We start from the raw sequence: 19,427 nt of genomic DNA, 5'->3' as shown, positions 1-19,427 counted from the left end.
CTGGCGGAGCATCAAAAAGGAGGAAACACAGCGTCTGGTGATGTCCATGAGTTCAAGACTTCAGGCAGTCATTGCCAACAAAGGGTTTTCAACAAAGTACTAGAAATGAACATTTTATTTACAATTATTTAATCTGTCAAATTACTTTTGGTCCCTTTAAAAACAGGGTGGCACATGTTAAGGAGCTGAAACTCCTAAACCCTTCATCCAATTTTAATGTGGATACCCTCAAATGAAAGCTGAAAGTCTGAACTTCAACTGCATCTGAATTGTTTTGTTTAAAATTCATTGTGGTAATGTCTAGAACCAAAATTAGAAAAATGTTGCCTCTGTCCAAATATATATGGACCTAACTGTATATATATATACATACACACACATTTGGGATATGCTATTATTGACAGTTTACCCCATTATGCTAGTTTCTTTTTCACTCTGGTTGTATTTGACTATATATGTCTGTGGACTGGGCGGTACGCATGGCTTCACTGTTCTCTGTGGTGTCCTCACTGGCCGTATCAATATGTGCTCCATGACGCGCGGTCACGTGGTTCCCCACATGCTTGCGGCGTCATGGATCACATGACGCGGTTGCCGTGGTCGGGAGGTGTAGCGGTGATTGCCATGTGTCATGCCACACCCTCCCCACACCCATTGGCGGAGACTACACACCCCCTTTTCTATTGGCCCAAGGGTTTCTAATCCCTACCCACCTTCATTGATGCCACCTCCTGACGAAGGCAGCCGTGCTGAAACGCGCTTCAGGGTGAGCACCATTGAGGAGTGTGTTCACATCCACTGTGGCTGTAAGTATTCTATAGGATTCATGTTACACTCTTTTTGCTGCCGTTCTTTAATCTTTTTTTCCTACTTAGGTGCATTTTCTAGGCTTTAATATGTATTAGGATATACTTTTACCCTGGAGCCTTAGTGGTCAGGGCACTGATACCACTTATAAAGATCTGCTACCCCGGTATGAGCTATCTATATTAGTACCTATATATAGACAGCGGTATGACTAACCTCTTATATAGCAACTACTTCTGACCTGCCTCATAAGCACCTGCACTTTTATTGAATGCTTCACTGCATTTTAACAATATATTCTTATTTTTTTGGCAGCCCAATTATGTATTTACATCAGAAAATAATCATGTTAATTTGTCTCATGCTCCTCATTGGTGCTCCTCCATTGTTTTACTATTAACAGTCTCTGTTTCTGCAATTCATATTTTTTCCCTGTATAAATTATAATTAATACAATTTTGTAATTTTTTCACTATTATATGGGACTCTGACTCTAAGTTTTTCCCTCTTGTTTCTTTTGTATGGAGGACTATGTGGGGCCCATTATACTGTATGGAGGACTATGTGGGGCCCATTATTCTGTATGGAGGACTATGTGGGGCCCATTATTCTCTATGGAGGACTATGTGGGGCCCATTATTCTCTATGGAGGACTATGTGGGGCCCATTATACTGTATGAAGGACTATGTGGGGCCCATTATACTGTATGGAGGACTATGTGGGGCCCATTATACTGTACACTGGTTGGGCCATGACTTTGTCAAAGTTTTTCATTTTGGCCCTCTGCATGTTTTGAGTTTTACATCCCTGATGTAAAATCAGTATGGGTAATGTACATGGAAATGGCAATAATGGAAAGCTGCTAATTGGACTTTGCTACAAGCCTCCTAATATAGCTGAACACGTAGAGGATGATATGCTGCAACAAATTAAAAACAAAAACAAGTCATGGTCAAAAGTGTTGGATCCCTTGAAATTGTTCCAGAAAATGAAGTAATTCTCCCAGAAAATTATTGAAATTACACATTTTGTTATACACGTTTATTTCCTTTGCATGTATTGGAACAACACAAGAAAACAGAGAAAAAAAAGGAAATTGAACATAATTTCACACAAAATAGGCCGGACAAAATTGTTGGCACCTTGCCAAAATTGTGGGTAAACAACTCTGTTTCAAGCATGTGAAGCTTGTTCAAACGCAATTGTGGCAAGTAACAGGTGTGGGCAATATGAAAATCACAACTAAAACCAGATAAAAAAGGGAGAAGTTGATTCAATCTTTGCATTGTGTGCATATGTGCCACACTAAGCATGGAGAAAACAGAAAAAGGAGAAGACAACTGTCTGAGGACTTGAACCAAAATTGTTGAAAAATATCAACAATTTCAAGGTTATAAGTCCATCTTTAGAGATCTGCATGTTCCTTTGTCAAGGGGGGGGGGGCATAATCAATAAATTTACAGCCCATACAGTCAAATATGGTGGAGGTTCAAAGGTGTTTTGAGATTGTTTAGCTGCCTCTGTGTGCAAGGCATCATGAAATCTGAAGATTAGCAAAGGATTTTGGGTCACAATGTAGTGGCTAGTGTTAGAAAGCTGGGTTTGCATCCTAGGTCATGGGTCATCCAGCAAGACAAGGACCCCAAACATACTTCAAGAAGCACCCAGAAAATGGATGGAAACAAAGTGCTGGAGAGTTCTGACCAGCAAGGAGTCTAGATCTAAATCCCATTGAACACCTGTGGAGAGATCTTAAAATTGCTGTATTTATAAAAATATTAAAATTTGAGAGTCCTCAGTGGTTGATACCATCTTTTCAGTTAGCCATTAGTCAGTAAGCTTTCGAGACTACTCAGGTTTCTTCATCAGACAAAGTATAATACAAAATCTGAAGAGTCACTTATTTATACACAACAGGGCACAGGAATAATGCAATAGATAAGACAAGTGACGTGAAGCAGAACTATCAGTTTCGGAAAAGGATAAGCAGTTGTGGCCATAAATATGTGTGGACACAAGTAGATCTATTCATTTTTTCTTTTTCTGTGTGCGATGAGAATTCATCCTTGTTTTAAGTTTTTGCCCCGTCTCCCCTACATACAGACCCCCAGTTGGACATTTGCTACATATAATTAAGTACATTACATTAGATGTGATGCAGCTGAAAGTACCTGGGATCTTGTGGTCCTGATGTAAGTTGGGAATCTTTATCTTGTCCGTGGTCATTATAAATGGACAGGTTTACATTTACAGTTGGTGAGGATGAATTTTGTAAGTTTCACCACAAAGGTGAAACTATCCTCCCGGTCAGTTTGCTTTCCCTCACAGCACCTTTTCATTCTAACAATGTTCGGTTTCCGGGAGATTATACTTGTTCCTTTTATTTTTGGTTCTCCTTAGCTTGGCTTCTTTGCCCTATATTAATGTGTTTTTGTTTCTCATTCAGAGTTTTCGTATTTTACTTCATACTTTCCATTCCCCTCGCTGAGAGTGTGTTGCACCCTCCCCTCTGGTTCCTTAGGAGGTATGAGAAACTCCTCAACGACTTATTAGGGAGTTAGGTCTGTGGCGGCGTTTTTAGTTGTGCAGCTAGGGCCTGTCTTGTCTATACAGAGACTAGTTGGGTGTAGTTGCGGCATTCTCCCCTGTGTGGGTTCTCTGGTGGTTATCAAAATGCGCTTTCTGGTTAAAACATTTCCCACATTTTGAACATGAAAAAGGCTTCTCCCCTGTGTGAATTCTCTGATGTTTATTAAGATGTGATTTCTGTATAAAACATTTCCCACAATCTGAACATGAAAAAGGCTTCGCCCCTGTGTGGGTTCTCTGGTGCTTAAGAAAACTAGATTTCTTGTTAAAACATTTTCCACAATCTGAACATGGAAAAGGCTCGTCCCCTGTGTGAGTTCTCTGATGTGCGATAAGATTTGATTTCTTTGCAAAACATTTCCCACATTTTGAACATGAAAATGGCTTCTCCCCTGTGTGAGTTATCTGATGTATATTAAGATATGATTTCTGGTTAAAACATTTTCCACATTCTGAACATGGAAAAGGCTTCTCCCCTGTGTGAGTTCTCTGATGTTTGATAAGAGTTGATTTCACTGTAAAACATTTCCCACATTCTGAACATGAAAAAGGTTTCTCCCCTGTGTGAGTTTTGTTATGTTTAATAAGATTTGATTTCACTGTAAAATATTTCCCACATTCTGAACATGAAAATGGCTTCTCTCCTGTGTCAGTTCTCTGATGTTTGATAAGACTTGATTTCTCTGTAAAACATTTCCCACATTCTGAACATAGAAAAGGCTTCTCCCCTGTGTGAGTTCTCTGATGTGCGATAAGATTTGATTTCTCTGTAAAGCATTTCCCACATTCTGAACAGGAAAATGGCTTCTCTCCTGTGTGAGTTATCTGGTGCCTAACAAGACTTGATTTCTGATTAAAACATCTCCCACACTTGGAGCAAGAAAATCTATTCTTTGCTGTGTGAATTTTTTGATGTTTAAGAAAAGACTTTTTGAGAGGAAAACTATTTCTATTTTCTGAATGTGAAAATGGCTTCTTTGCATTAAGAGCAGTTCGTTTTTTAATGCTTATTTTGTGACTTTGATTTTCCTTAGTAGTCGGTAATGAATCAGAAGACAGGATCTGTTTCAGTGGATCAGATGACAGATCTTTGCTGTGAAGGGATGATGGTATATCTGGAGAAATGTCATTCACTTCAATTGTATCCTGTGGGATCTGAAAATTATCAGAATTGAAAATTGAAGGTGTCAGCTGTCCCTCTGATCTCCTGGTACAGACATCTGCCAAGAATAAAACCAATTATTATTTTTTAATAAAGAATCCTTGAATTTGATATTTTTGAACATGTCTACTTAAACTGTCTGTAAAAAAAGGCAAGTTATATAAAAAAAATTCACTTATTCACCAGGACAATGACCATCTAATAGAAAACCTCATAGGATGAACCAGTGGAGCGTGGTATTCAACTGTTTGTTCATTCTGCCTCCCACATATGGAGTAAAAGGCGCAGGCTCTGTCCAGCCACTAAGATTAGGGTTGCTGGTACCTTTAGTACCATGGAGTCTGACAGTATGGGTGTGTGTGCTGTCCAGCTGGATTAATCTGCTCCCTGCTTCAGCAATTTGGAGAGCACCGCACCCTACTAAAGCTGGAAGCATATTGCCGGAAGCTGCCAGATACAGCCTTGTTCTCCTCTGGTTCAGTCCTCTGTGCTCAGCTCCCGGCTTGTGTATTTGTTTCTTGTTGTGACCTCGGCCCATTTACTGACTACTCTTGTGTCTTCTGATTTTGTATTTTCTTTATCCTCTTGGTTCTGACCCGGCTACCTGACTATTCTTCTTCCCATGTCACTCCACCGAATAGCACCGTGGCCCAAGCCTAGGGGTCTCTGAGTAGGTTCAGATCCATGTAGAGGGGTTAAAGGGTGATGCGCAAAGTAATTTGTGAAATCTGTAAACAGGGTAGATAGTTATAAGCCTGTTCCTGGTAGCCATCTTTCGAGCATTCCTAATAGCTAAATGTCACTCCTTCCCTTCTTAACCTGCCATGTGCCCAGACAGTAGTGTACAACCGTATATAGGGGATTGTCAGAGTCAAAAGAAGTTGGAAAATAATTTGTAAGGTCCATTTGTTTCCTATTATCCTTTGTGAAGAATTCCAAAATTATCACCACATAAAGTGACACGTCAGATTTGAAAAATGGGTCTTATTAGGAACACAAAACTGTCTGCAGGAAGGTGTTAAATCAGAGGATTTCTGAAGTCAAAAACTGTGACTATAGACAATAACACATCTACTGAAATGATCAAACTCAACAGTCTCCATCAGAGAAAAATGAGTAACTAGTGGTGAAACCTCTCTGGGGTAATTAGAGTATGGGGCTCGGTGGCTCTTGGCAATCTAAACTATCGTAAGGGACAATATTTTCTGTCAGATGACTTTCAAGAAGAAATATTAGACATTCAAAGAGAACTTTTTTATAATACTGCAGAGCTGAGGCGTTACAGACTCACATAAGTGAGGCAGGCCGATCCCACCACAATCAAACTATCAGAGTGAATTTGTAAAAAAAAGAAAGAATATCCAAACATGTAACATCCCCAACAATAACATATGTATGAAGGGAGAAATCCAACACTAAACTGGAGTTGCACTCATTTATGGTGGACCATTTGGCGTAAACAAGCCGGATCCCCGAACACGAACCTGAATTTGAAATGCCGAACAAATTCGCTCAATACTATTTATGATGTGGAGTGAATCCATGAAACCAGGGCTGGAGCCAACACATCTCCTGCAGGCGTGAATAAATGTATATTACAGCCATCAGCCACGCACAGCTTAGAGATATATCATGGCACAGGTGTAATGTTTTTTTCTGTAGGTTATTGCAATCCTGTTTGAAGTTAGTTGGTTTTAAAAGAAATTGAAAAGTCAGGATAAAGGGAAACTCTGTTGTTATTGTACAGATATTCACACTTGGCCCTCACTGCACATTTAATGTTGTCGATCATAAAAGTGAAGTTTGGTCATAAAGACTGGACCGGGTCTTGTAGGGACCATATGAGCACATTCAGCAGCACAGAAGGGAAAGAAGGCAGATTCATCCAATAAGATATCAGGGTTCTAGGAAGCCAACAGCATCATTACCCTCCGCTTTCTCTTACAGACCCATCATAATATTTTTCTTCAAGTGATTTTCTCACTTGTCAGCACATTCTACATACGCTGTCATTTGGCTTTGTAGTTTACAGATCTGGGCAGGTAACGGTCAGCGTCTTATAATCCCAGGGGGTAGGTGGATCCTCCAGGTTGTAAGTGCTATAGCAAAGGGCTTTCACAATAACACAAAGTAATCTGAATATTTTCGGACGGAGGAGAATGTTGTGGTCTAGCGGCAAAATGGTGATCACACGATTGTGATATGGCTGGACTACATCACCGATAAAGCAGCCACAGCCGATATCTGAGAAGAATATGTGACTTCTCTGTATTCAGTGGTTACTACTCACCTGGGTAGTCATATGTAGGAATCTCCTCTTTACACCACTCATCACCCCTCACATATGTCTCTGCAATATGGGTCTGATTTTCACCCTGAAACAAATATTATAAAAGTCAAAGACAGATGGAGAAGTCACAAGTTTGATCGGCTCTAATCCTGCCATCTCCACCGTTCTCATAACACAAATATAAAACATAATAATGGTGGATAAAACAAAATTGAAGGCATGACCTTTACAGCCGTTTACACATCATAGGGGAATCTCATGACACCTTCTCTCCATCTACCTGATGATCCTGAGGAACATTGGGATCTTCTTGTTTACAGTCCTGTGGAAGAAGACGACGGGGACATCTCTCTGGTGTTGTCCTCTTACTGGATAGATCTGGAGGAAACACATACAAGGACTGAATTCATTTTTTACATACAGATAATTATAGGCCGTGTGTATTTAGTCCTATCTATTACCTGGTGATGTGAGGGGCTGGGGAACCCTCATCATGACGTCCTTGTACAGATCTTTGTGTCCTTCTAAATACTCTCACTCCTCCATGGAGAAATAGACGGCGACATCCTGACACCTTATAGGAACCTGACACATACAATGATACCGTCATGCACCCAATCACTCCATAGCTTTACTGTATAAAGTCCCATGATTCCCAGCAGTGTAACCTCTCCAGTGAGCAGCTCAATCATCTTGTAGGCGAGTTCTAGGATCTTCTGGTCATTGAACTCCTCATGTATCAGGGGGTGAGGTGGAGGCCCTGTGATTGGGCTCAGGGGTCTTCCCCATCCCTCAGACACAGGGTCCTGACAGCACCCACTAGAGGTCTTCTTCACTACTGTGTAATCCTGGTTATGGAGAGACACAGTAATAAATCTCACTACAGACATTTCCAGAGTCCTCACCTCTCCAGTTCTGTTCATGTGTTATTCCCATAGATAAGAATGATATAATGTGACATCATCAGAATCTCTCACCTCTCCAGTAATCCGGAAGAGGATCTCTAGGGTGAGGTGTAATATCCTCTCCACCATCTTGTCCATCATTTTCCTGGATAAATCAGGAAAATTTTCTTATATAGACAATCTTCACTGAGAAGATCCGGTATTTTAGAGATCTGAATGAGAAAAAGATAAGCTGATGGATAAGACCATTTTTCTGCAAACAATGATGCGGAATCCAAAATGTACCACGAGTACACTTTATCCCTTAATCTGGAGTTCAGGTCTATTGCCTGTATATTAAAATCTGTGACATTTGAGCAGTACCTTCTCACCCGTAAAAATTGGCCCTTGGGTTTTCCTCTTTTTATGGGGATGGGGTGGTGGTTATCCCACTTCAATAGTTTATTAGTCCTTGAAGGTTTATGGTAGATGAGTGTCCCTAGAGTCCCATTACAATCCTTCTTGATCAGTACATACAGGAAAAGCAACTGGTAATAATTGGTGTTGGTCTGCTCCTTTAAACAAAATGTACTTTTCAGGTTATCCCCCCAGTACCCTCACTTTTCTTCCCTTCTTTTGAGGCCCACACAGTAAGACTCTACTGGCCCTTCTCCCTGCGAGTGGCGGTTGTGTATCACCCTCCGGGCCCCTCCCGTCAGTTTGTGGATCACTTTGCCACTTGGCTTCCAAACTCTCTATCCTATGACATCCCCCACCCTCATCATGGGAGACTTTAACATCCCAATTGGTGATTCCCTCTCCCCATCTGCCACTCATCTTTTAATCGCTAACTTGCTCCTTCAGCCTTTCACAGCTTAATAATTTTCCTACACATAAAGATGGAAATATTCTTTGACCTGATCTTCGCCCGGCTCTGTTCAATACATGACTTTACTAACTCTCCTCTTCCGCTCTCTGATCACAACCTTCTTTCATTCTCTGTCAAGAACTGTCACCCTGCTCAAGACACCCCCACTTTCCACACTTATAGAAATATACATGCCATTAACACCCAGAAATTTATGAAAACATTGCAATCATCATTGGCCCCAATCTCCTCCCTCTCATGCCCTGACTTTGCACTGAAGCATTATAACAAAACATTGCAATGCGCCCTGGATGAAGTCACACCTCCTACACAGAGAACAACTCTGCACAGACAGCGACAACCCTGGAATACGCTGCAAACACGTTTTCTCCAGTGGTGCACCAGGTGTGCCGAACGGCTGTGGACAAAATCTAATCTGGCCGAAGATTTCCTCCATTATAAATTTATGCTTAAAACCTATAACTCCGCCCTTCACCTCTCCAAACAAACCTACCTTAGCAAGCTCATCATCTCATGGTCCAATAATCCTAAACACCTGTTTGACACTTTTCACTCCCTCCTTAATCAAACAGCACAGGCCCCAACCACCAACCTCAGCACTGACGATCTGGCCAATTATTTAAAAGAAAAAATTGACCATATCCGATAGGAAATTTTCTCTTAATCCCCAAATGTTATGCATACTCCTCCCTCCCACACTGCATCTTGCTCAATTTTCTGACTTCAAACCAGCCATGGAAGAAGAAGTGAAAAGGCTCCTTTCTTCCTCTCGCTCTACCACCTGCACCAGTGACCCTATTCCCTCACATCTTCTTCAGTCCCTTTCTCCAGCTGTCACTACTCACCTAACTAAAATATTAAACCTCTACCTCTCATATTATTTTTCCCTCCTTTTTTAAGCACGCCAGCATACATCCATTACTTAAAAAAAATCCCTCGACCAGAACTGCTGCTAACTACAGACCTGTTTCCAATCTTCCCTTTATCTCTAAACTCCTGGAACGACTGGTCCACTCCTGTCTAATCCGCTATCTCTCAAATAACTAACATTCTACTGAAACTGCACTCACTAAAGTTTCTTTTTTTTTAAATCAGATAATTTTTATTAAAAAACTTTTTATAACATTATACATAAACAACAGTGAGGCATCACTAAACTAGCAGTGCCTCTCAAGACCCACCCGTTCCCCTTCCCCCCACCCATAACAGCCCCAAGAACCATATGGCAAAAGCAAATTTTTGTTACAGACCGTATACCATCACATAGCTTATCCGACTGTTAAAGCATTAATAATTTGATCCATGGATACAGAGCTTAATATCTGATAATCAGTAATTAGTTATACAGAACATGAGAGACCACAACATTTCAAACTCAAGTGATATTTAAAATAGACATAATATGATAACCATGAAACATATTCCATTTACCCCAGATTTTATCACATTTACGTATAGCCTTCCGCTTTTTGTACACTCCCTCTTCTAATCTCAATAAAAGACGCATTCTATCCAAGAATTCCTGGAGCCTGAGAGGGGAGGGATCCAGCTTATGTGCAGCTATAAGCTTTCTGACCTGGTATAGAGTCCTCTTAACAGCTATTATTTCATCCTCTTCACATCCTATTATTTCTACAAGGCCTAATACACACACTTTAGGATATAGGGGTAAATTACACTCAAACACATTATTAATGTATTGCACACACTCATTCCAGAATACAGCAACCCTTCTACACGTCCACATCATATGCATAAGATCTGCTCCTTCCTCTCCACATTTTGGACACGCACTGTCATTCCTTGCCCCAATGCGCTGTAGAAATTTGGGGGTTCTATATACTCTATGTAATAAATACAACTGTGAAAGTCTATGTGCCTCACATGTAGATAGTATCAGAACGCTCCCCACCACATCTTCCCACTCCTCTGAGGATATAGTACCAATGTCGCGTTCCCACCTCTCCTTAACATTTAAGGGTCTGTCCCACTGAAATTGCTGCATAAGTATCCCGTAAATTCTGGAAATCAATCCCTTCCCACCTCTATGGCATAATAATGTGTTAAACAGTAGATGATGTTGGATTTTACTTTGCATATGTCGCGGCTGTACAAACCATGCATGCCTCAATTGGAGATAAAAATAAAAACTAGTTTGTGGAATACAATATTCTTCTTTTATCTGTTGGAACGATTTAAATATTTCCCCCTCTAATATTTGCGCCACATTAGTTATTCCTAATTTTTCCCATATTCCAAATCCTTTCAGTTTATGGATCTCTGGAAGGCCCGCATTATGCCACAGCGGAGTAAATGGGGTAAAGCCTTTTATTCCCAACAACAATTTGATTTTCTGCCACGTTTTCCCCATAAGTGTTAGGGTCGGGAGGTGTCTCCTAGCATCCCACCCCGAGATTCCTGTTTCTAGAAAGGAGGTAATTGGCAGATTGTGTGATAATAGACGTATCAGTTTATCTAGGTTCCCCTGGATTAACCAGAGCTGTTGCATTTGAGAAGCTAGAAAATATATCCATGGATTAGGTGCGGCTAGTCCCCCCTGATCTTTGGGCCTTTGAAGTGTATCCAAGCTGATTCTGGCCACCCCTTTTTTCCAGATCAATTCCCGAAACAGTGCCTGAAATTTATAAAATATTCTCATGGGGATCCAAACCGGTGAATTATGAAGGATATATAATAATTGGGGCATTAACACCATTTTAATTATTAGTTCGACCTACCATTGATAGGGGAAGTTTGCTCCAAGTATTGGCCTTTTGTTGAAATTTAGTAAGCAGTTCAAGTAAATTTAAAGAAATATAATCTCCGATAGATGCGGTCACTCTAACTCCGAGATATTTAAATTCTCGCACCACCTTCAAGCAAGTACTCCCTACCCTAGTATTCTGAGACAAACCATCATCCGGCATAAGAACTGATTTGTCCCAATTAATCCGTAAGCCGGAATGATCTCCAAACTCCCTTATTAAATTCATAGCTGTCGTCAGAGATTGCTCCGTGTCACCCAAAAACAACAGAAGGTCGTCAGCATATAGGGCCACCTGCTCCTCCAGTGTTTTGTAGCGGAAACCCTGAATTTCACTGCTGGAACGAAGCTTAACAGCCAATGGCTCCACAGCCAGGGCGAACAGTAGGGGAGACAACGGGCAGCCTTGACGCGTGCCCCTGCCCATTTCGATGCTACCAGAGAGACTACCATTAATTCTAATCCGAGCTAGCGGATTGTTATATAGAAGCCGTACCCAGGCCCGAAATCCAGTACTGAACCCCATTTTTCGCAAAACAGCCCATAAATACTCCCATTCGACACTTAGCGGCATCAAGTGATAGTACTGCCCTACCACCCGTATTTTGTGACTGCATTTGTAGATTAAGAAAAAGCCGACGCAAGTTAATTGCCGTCGACTTGGCCGGTATAAACCCAGTTTGGTCTTCTGCAACCAGATGTGTAATAACCGCCACCAATCTGGTAGCCAAGACCTTAGCTAAAATTTTAACATCTACCGAGAGTAAGGATATTGGCCTATATGATTCGGGGTTTAGTGCATCCTTTCCAGGTTTTGGCAAAAGAACTATGTTAGCCTCCCTCATTGAAGTCGGCAAGGCCCCCCCCTCTCTCGCTTCCTTAAACACTTCCAGTAACCTGGGAAGTAAAACCCCCCCAGCCTCCTTATAAATTTCCGCGGGGATCCCGTCAGCACCAGGGGCTTTGTTATTTTGAAAATCTTTTAAAGCTTCCTGCATCTCCTCCAGGGTGATTGGTGCATCTAGTTGCTCTCTCTGGCTATCTGTTAGGCATGGTATTTGCATATCATGAAGGTATAGATCTATGTCCCTTTGCGCCTTAGTCAGTTTGGACGCATATAATTGTCTATAGAACTGAAAAAATTCTTCCATTATATCCTTTGAATCATTAATTACCACACCCTTAGTATCCCTGATATCTGCAATCATAGGAGCCCCAGTCTGGGCCTTGGCTATAGTGGCCAGCAAGTGCCCTGCACTCTCTCCCTCCACATAAAACTGTTGTTTAAGAAAGAATCGTTTATGTTCTGCTTGTTTCAATATATGGTCATTTAGTGTAGCCTGTGCCCGAGTCCAGTGTTCCCTATTTTCTATGATTGGAGACCCAACATACCTCTGTTCCAATATGTCTACTTCCCTCCACAACTCCTGAGTACGAGCCCTATTTTTGGATTTGATCACGGAAATTTCCTTAATCAGGATCCCCCTTCAGAACGCCTTCATGGCTTCCCATACCGTATCTAAAGGAGCAGAGCCTATATTGTCTTTAAAGAAATGCTCCAATTTACCTGCTAAATCTAACTGTTCCCCGAATACGTCCAGCCAGTAGGGATTAAACCTCCACAGTGCCCTTCTGTTTATGATGCCAGGATCGACCCCCAGAACAACCAATAATGGGGAATGATCAGATAACAATCTCGTGCAGTATTCTACTTTAGTGACTAGAGGGACTAGATGACTATTTCCCAGAGCCAGGTCAATTCTGGACAGAGAGGAATAGGATGCTGAATAACACGAATACTGCTTAACATTTGGGAAACAAACCCGCCACACATCCACCAAACTAATTTCCTGCAGGACCCTTGCCAACGATGTCTCTTGAGCAGCCCCTGCCCCCACATTACCCCTATACTTATCAAGCTCAGCGTGTAGATACATATTAAAATCACCGATAACTAACAGGGGTATAGTAGCAAATTCCGTTATCCACGGGAATAGTTGGCGCAAAGTCTGTATAGAGAAAGGTGGGGGAACATATAGAGCAATTAGGCAAATTCTAAGCCCAGCCACTCTGCACACTAGACATACATACCTACCCTCCCTGTCACAAATACTTCTCTCACATTCAAAGGGTAAATTCGGATGAATCAATATACTAACCCCCCTAGAGTATGTACTATGTATAGAATGATAGGCCGGCCCCCTCCAAAGCTTGCTCAGTGCCGCAGCGGCCTCCGTATTGCAATGCGTCTCTTGCAGACAGATTATCGACTCCCGATATTCCTTAAGATATTTAAGTGCCGCAAATCTTTTGTTGTGATCTCCCATACCTCTAATATTCCAGGATACTACATTAATCTGCTTAACCATGTTTTAACGATTGAAGATGAACTGTCACATGCCCCCCTCTGTACCCACACGTGTGTCTGATCATCAAGATTATGGTATTGTAATAATACACAGTCGGCACCAATCAAAGTAAATTCTGTTCTTTTACCCCCACTCACTACCTCATTTAACATCCCCCCCCCTTGATCAAATGAATACCAACAGCCGTAACATGAAGAGTCTGGTGTTTAGCCTCATGCAGCCTAGTAGGCCTTAAGCACACGAGGCGCCGCAGCATGAGTTGCATCACAGACTCCCTCACTCCCCCCCTTACACAACGTTGCCAGAACATTCAAACAGCAGAATGTCTTAACCCTGCCTATACATTGTAGGTGAAACCAGCGCCTCAACAACCATATAAGTATATTGGCCTGCCCGAGGTATATATGAGAGCCAGGTTATAAGCAGTATACAAAAACTGAAAAATAATAATCATAACATTTATAAACAGAGATTCATTAGCCAACAGTGGAGTATTATCCACTAGAATTCAAATTTCTTGAATTATTATATTATAATCTGTCAAGAATCTTCTCAAAATTGGCGTCAGCCCGCCTGGATTTGTCTCTCTTTTAAGTCCATCCACTTTGCAGCCTCCTTTGGTGAATCAAAGAAATGAGTTTCACCCAGTGCTGTGACTCGCAGCCGTGCAGGATATAGCATTGCATAGGGTACTTGAAGTGCTCTCAGTCTGCGCTTGATATCTTGAAATTGGGCGCGTCTCCTTTGAACCTCCACAGAAAAATCAGGATAGAAGGACACTCTTGCCCCCTCTATACATAAGTCATTAGCAGACCGCGCCAATTGCAGGATTTTATCTCTGTCACGAAAATGCAGCATTTTGATTAGAACTGTACGCGGCATTGCCCCAGGAGGTGGAGGTCTGGTGGGGACCCTGTGTGCCCTCTCAATAGCGAACATTCTAGAGAATTTATCCTTTCCAAAGGATTGCAGCAGCCATTTCTCAAAAAAGTCCACCACCTCCCTGCCCTCCGCCTTCTCAGTCACACCCACAATACGCACGTTATTTCTTCTCAGACGATTTTCAAGATCATCCGCTTTATTGAGTAAATAGTTAATAGAGTCAGTAGCTGTTTTAAGCGTTTTAGTCATAGGAGACACAGTATCCTCCAAATCCCCCACTCTGCCTTCTGTTGCAGTGAGGCGCTCCCTCATTTTCTGCATGTCATGGCGTATATGAGATATGTCCACTTTCACAGACCCTATGTGTTCAGTAAGATCTGCCTTACTATGTGAGATGGCCAGCAGCACGTCTTTTAAAGTAGGCTCATCATCCTTGGCCAGTGAGTCAGCACCACTGGTAACCTGAGCCTCTCTGCTGGGGGGAGTTGTTGTTTTAGCAGCCTGCACATTCCTCTCATGTGTCTCCCCCGCTGCCCTCTCCACATCCCCTTCAGTTACCGTGCTCTTCAATGTCTGCACATTCCGGTCGGGTGTAAGCTCCTCAGCTCCTCCGCCATGCGCATATTTGGAGAGCCTGTTCACCACCTCCATGCGCTTCTCCCGCTGTCTTGGAGTTTCAGCTCCCGCCTCAGAGGCCACGGCTCCATTTTGGCCCTCGTGCTGTGATGAGCCAGCCGCCTGCCTCTGCTTGCTATCTCGCCGGGTCATCTCGTTCTGCACCACCGACTGCTCCCCCCGCACTCCTGAGACCCCAGGCCACCTGGTGAGATCTTTTAGAAGCAATGATTCCCTCGGGCAGGAAGGATTATAGGACAGGGTTATAGGAGCTCTTCTGCCTCACGTCTTCTCACATGCCCGGCCAGGCCACGCCCCTCGGGATCTGCAATCTTTATTTGGATAGACATAAAGGAGAAGTGGTGCAGGAGGAGTGCGAGGAAGAAAGTTACTGGACTACGGCCATTTCACGTTTGATTGCGCTTCTACAGGTCCACTGTACATTATACGGATGTAGACCGGTAGAAGCGAAATAAAGCGTGAAACGGCCATAGTCCAGTAACGTTCTCTCCCGCACTCCTCCTGCACCGCTGTTCCTTTATGTCTTTATCCAAATAAATATTGCAGATCCCACATACTTATGGTGAGTGCTACCATTCTTCTATTCACTTAAGGGGGATTCTGCTGTTCTGGGACCTCAGGGGCTCTGCCAATGTGACATGGCACCCACAAACCATAACAGAAAAATCTGCACTGTAAAATGGCGTTCCTTCCCTTCTGAGCTATGCACTGTGCCTCAAAAGTAGTTTTTGACCACGTATGGGGTATTGACGTATTCAGGAGAAATTGCATAATAAATTGTATTGTTTGTTTTCTCCAATTACAAACTTAGGGCCAAAGTAACATTTTGGTGGAAAAAATGGTAATATTTCTTTTGCTCAGCTCAATGTTATACAATTCTGTGAATCGCCTGAGGGTTAAAAATGCCCACTACTTCCTTAGTTTAATTCCTCTAGAGGTGTAGTTTCCAAAATGGGGGCACCTGAGGGGGTCTCTGCTGTTTTGGCATGTCAGGGGCTCTTCAAATGAGACATGGCGTCCGCTACCTATTCCAGCCAAAATGGCGTCCCTTCCCTTCAGAGCCGCGCAATGCGTTAGTTTTCCACCACATATGGGTTAACAGCTTACTCAGAAGAAATTGCACAAACAATTTTGGAGTCGATTTTCTCCTGTAACTTTTGTGAAAATAAAAAAATTGGGGCTAAAACAACATTTTTGTGGGGAAAATTAGTTTTTTTTTATTTTCACGGCTCATGAAGCACCTGGAGGTTCAATGTGCTCACCACACATTGGAAAAATGAGAAATTGATGATAAACTTTTAACCCTTCTAGCTTCCTAACATAAAAAATTATATTTCAATAATGGTGTTGATGTAAAGTAGACATGTGGGAAATGTTATTTATTAACTATTTTGTGTCGCAGAACTCTTAGGTTTAATGGCATAAAAATTTGAAAATTGTGAAACTTTCTCCAAATTTCTGATATTTTCACAAATAAAAGCAAAAAATATCGTCCTAAATTTACCACTAACATGAAGAACAATTTGTCAAGAAAAATCAATCTCAGAATCAATGGGGTCCGCCGAAGCTCCAGAGTTATTACATCATAAAGGGATGCTGCTCAGGAAGGTGAAAAAACAGGCTCTGGGGAGAAAGGGTTAATAGGACTTACAGGAGGAACCGGTCCAGAAAGCAGAAGATCCATCAAGTAACTGCCACATATTCTGTGATAGAACTAGAAGAGAAATAATGGCGTTGTGTGAGGACTTCTCTGGGCTTCTGTCCTTCATCCTGCAGTCGTCTGAATGGATCTAATGTGGACGGGAACCAGCTAAGCCGCATTCTGCCCACAGCTGTTACCTCACTGTTCACACCACACAGAGACCCCAAAAGAGTCTCCGTGCTGAAGGGGTTAGTGCCCCCTGCGCCCAGTAATGGGGAATCTCCACATACCTCCACCTGCAGAACCGGTGGAGAAACTTCTCCGCAGTCAGTGACATTTCCGGCATTATTTGCCCCTCACTACTGGCACAATTACCTCTTTTCTACAGTTTTATGTGGGGAATGTAATGTGGGATTTTCCTGCTTGGAGACAAATAGACAACACATGAGGTGATTATTACCAGTTACCGGACGTCTACTATATGGCGGCATATGATTGTGCTATCCACTTCATACCAGGAGCTAAAATGCAGAAATCTCGTATGTTTAACCCCTTCCAGGGAGGGCGGCCTTGAAAAACTATATTCAGAAGAGTCCGGCTAAGGGCTCATACCCACATGTGTGAACAAAAAAATTCTGTATTCTGGACCAAAAAAACGGAAGTTCCATGCGATTTTCATGAGAGGAAAATGTGATTTTTCGCACCTAGCATCCGTATGACATCCGTATGCGTTTTTTTTCTCTGCAACTATTATTCTGCCATCATTTACAAGACCATTTACAGTGTTCTGTGCTACAGAATGATAATGTATCCATAAAAATCGGATGGCATACGGCTGGTCCCATTAACTTGCATTGGCGAGTCTCGTCCGATATACGCAGTATGCTGCGATTTTTTTCTCAGTCCGATTTCAGCTGAGAAAAAAAATCACAGATGAGATGTACCTCATAGATTAACATTGATCAGAGTGCAATCCGATTTATTATCGGATTGCTCTAGTCTGTTTTTCTTGCATAGGGCTCATACTCATCTGCGTGAAAAACGGATGAGTGCAATCCGCTAAAAAATTGGATTGCACTCTGATCAATGTTAATCTATGAGTCCCTGCTCATCTGCGCAAAAAATCGAAGCATGCTGCAATTTGCCACATATATCGGACAAGACTCGCCAATGCAAGTCAATGAGTGCGAGAAAAAAAAAAAGGATGGCACACGGACCATCCATATGGCATCCAATTTTTACGGATACATTACGATTCTGTAGCATATAACACTGTAAATGATTATCGAATAATAGTTGCAGAGAAAGCAAAATGCATTGCATACGGATGTCATATGGATGCTAGGTGTGAAAAATCGCATTGTCCTCATGAAAATCGCATGACACTCATACGATTTTTGGGCCAGATATCGAAACGTTTTTCACACATATGGGTATGAGCCCTAAGGGTCATATACGGCCATCCACCTCTCCAGTCACAGAGGGGTGGGTGAAGATCTTAGGCAGCGCATTCAGGATGCTCAGGAAGGTTTACCTATGAACAAGCTTTATGTATTGCCCTCTTTACATGTAGATCTTCTTAATGAAGAACATGATTCCGTTTTAGCTGGGCACGCGGGTTCGTCTGCCACTTGGAGATCTCTTTCTAGGTCCTTTTGGTGGCAGAATGCTCTTAAGGATATTGGAGAGTATGTTTGGAAATGCAAAGTCTGTGCCAGGGCTAAAGCCTCTCATCAAGCTCAGTGGGTTATCTCTTCCCTAACGATGTTTCGTTGCAGCCCTGGACCCACTTGTCCATGGACTTTGTCAATGATTTGCTTAACTCTGGTGGTATTACTGTCGTGTGGGTGGTGGTGGACCGTTTGAGCAAAAAGGTTCTTTTGGTCCTGCTTCAAAAGTTGCCAACAGCTAGGATCTTAGCAACTTTGTTCATTTCTCATAGATTAAATTTCATGGTGTTCCCAAAAATATAATTTTTGATTCAGGGGTTCAATTTCTGGCTAGTTTTTGCTCCAGATTGGGTAATAAGCTGCTTTTTTCTCACAGTCTATCATACCGAGACTAATGGTCAACCAGAAAGATGAACCAGGAAATAGAGCAGTATTAGTGATGTTTTGTCTCCTCTAATCAGGAAGACCGGGTGGAATTTCTGCCCCTTATCGAGTGTGCTCTAAATAACCGTTCCTCAAAGGCTACCGGGACCTTGCCTTTTTTTAGCTGCTGTAGTTTTAATCCAGAGTTTGGGAATATTTCTGGATTACAATCATCCCTGCCAGTGGAGGAGAGATTTTGTCCCCAACTAATTAAGGTCCGGAGGGAGGACAAAAGGGTCTTTTTGGTAGCTAGTGACCAGGCCAAAAGTGGTGCTAACTGCAGACATAGGAAAGCTTCTATCTTTAGGGTGGGGTATTTTGTGTGGTTGTCCTCAAAATATCTACGCTTAAAGGTCACATATAGAAAGTTTGCACCTAAATTTGTAGGTCCTTATAAAATTATTACAAATTTAACCCCT

General features: G+C 42.1%; 1 protein-coding gene across 1 annotated transcript in view; it reads right to left on the bottom strand.

Moving 5' to 3' along the window:
* LOC141192426 (uncharacterized) overlaps window positions 1-7,225 on the bottom strand; it is a 208,224-nt gene extending 200,999 nt beyond the window's left edge. The window contains exon 1 of the mRNA XM_073661950.1: window positions 7,130-7,225. The gene's annotated coding sequence lies outside the window, so the exon portion shown is untranslated. The remainder of the gene's footprint in view (window positions 1-7,129) is intronic.
* Window positions 7,226-19,427: the final 12,202 nt, after the last annotated feature.

The sequence above is a fragment of the Phyllobates terribilis genome, unplaced genomic scaffold, assembly GCF_046119375.1.
Source record: "Phyllobates terribilis strain yellow unplaced genomic scaffold, ASM4611937v1 Scaffold_61__1_contigs__length_8056638, whole genome shotgun sequence".
Taxonomy (NCBI): domain Eukaryota; kingdom Metazoa; phylum Chordata; class Amphibia; order Anura; family Dendrobatidae; genus Phyllobates; species Phyllobates terribilis.
Note: the sequence above shows the minus strand (reverse complement) of the source record. Positions and strands in the feature narration are given on the sequence as shown.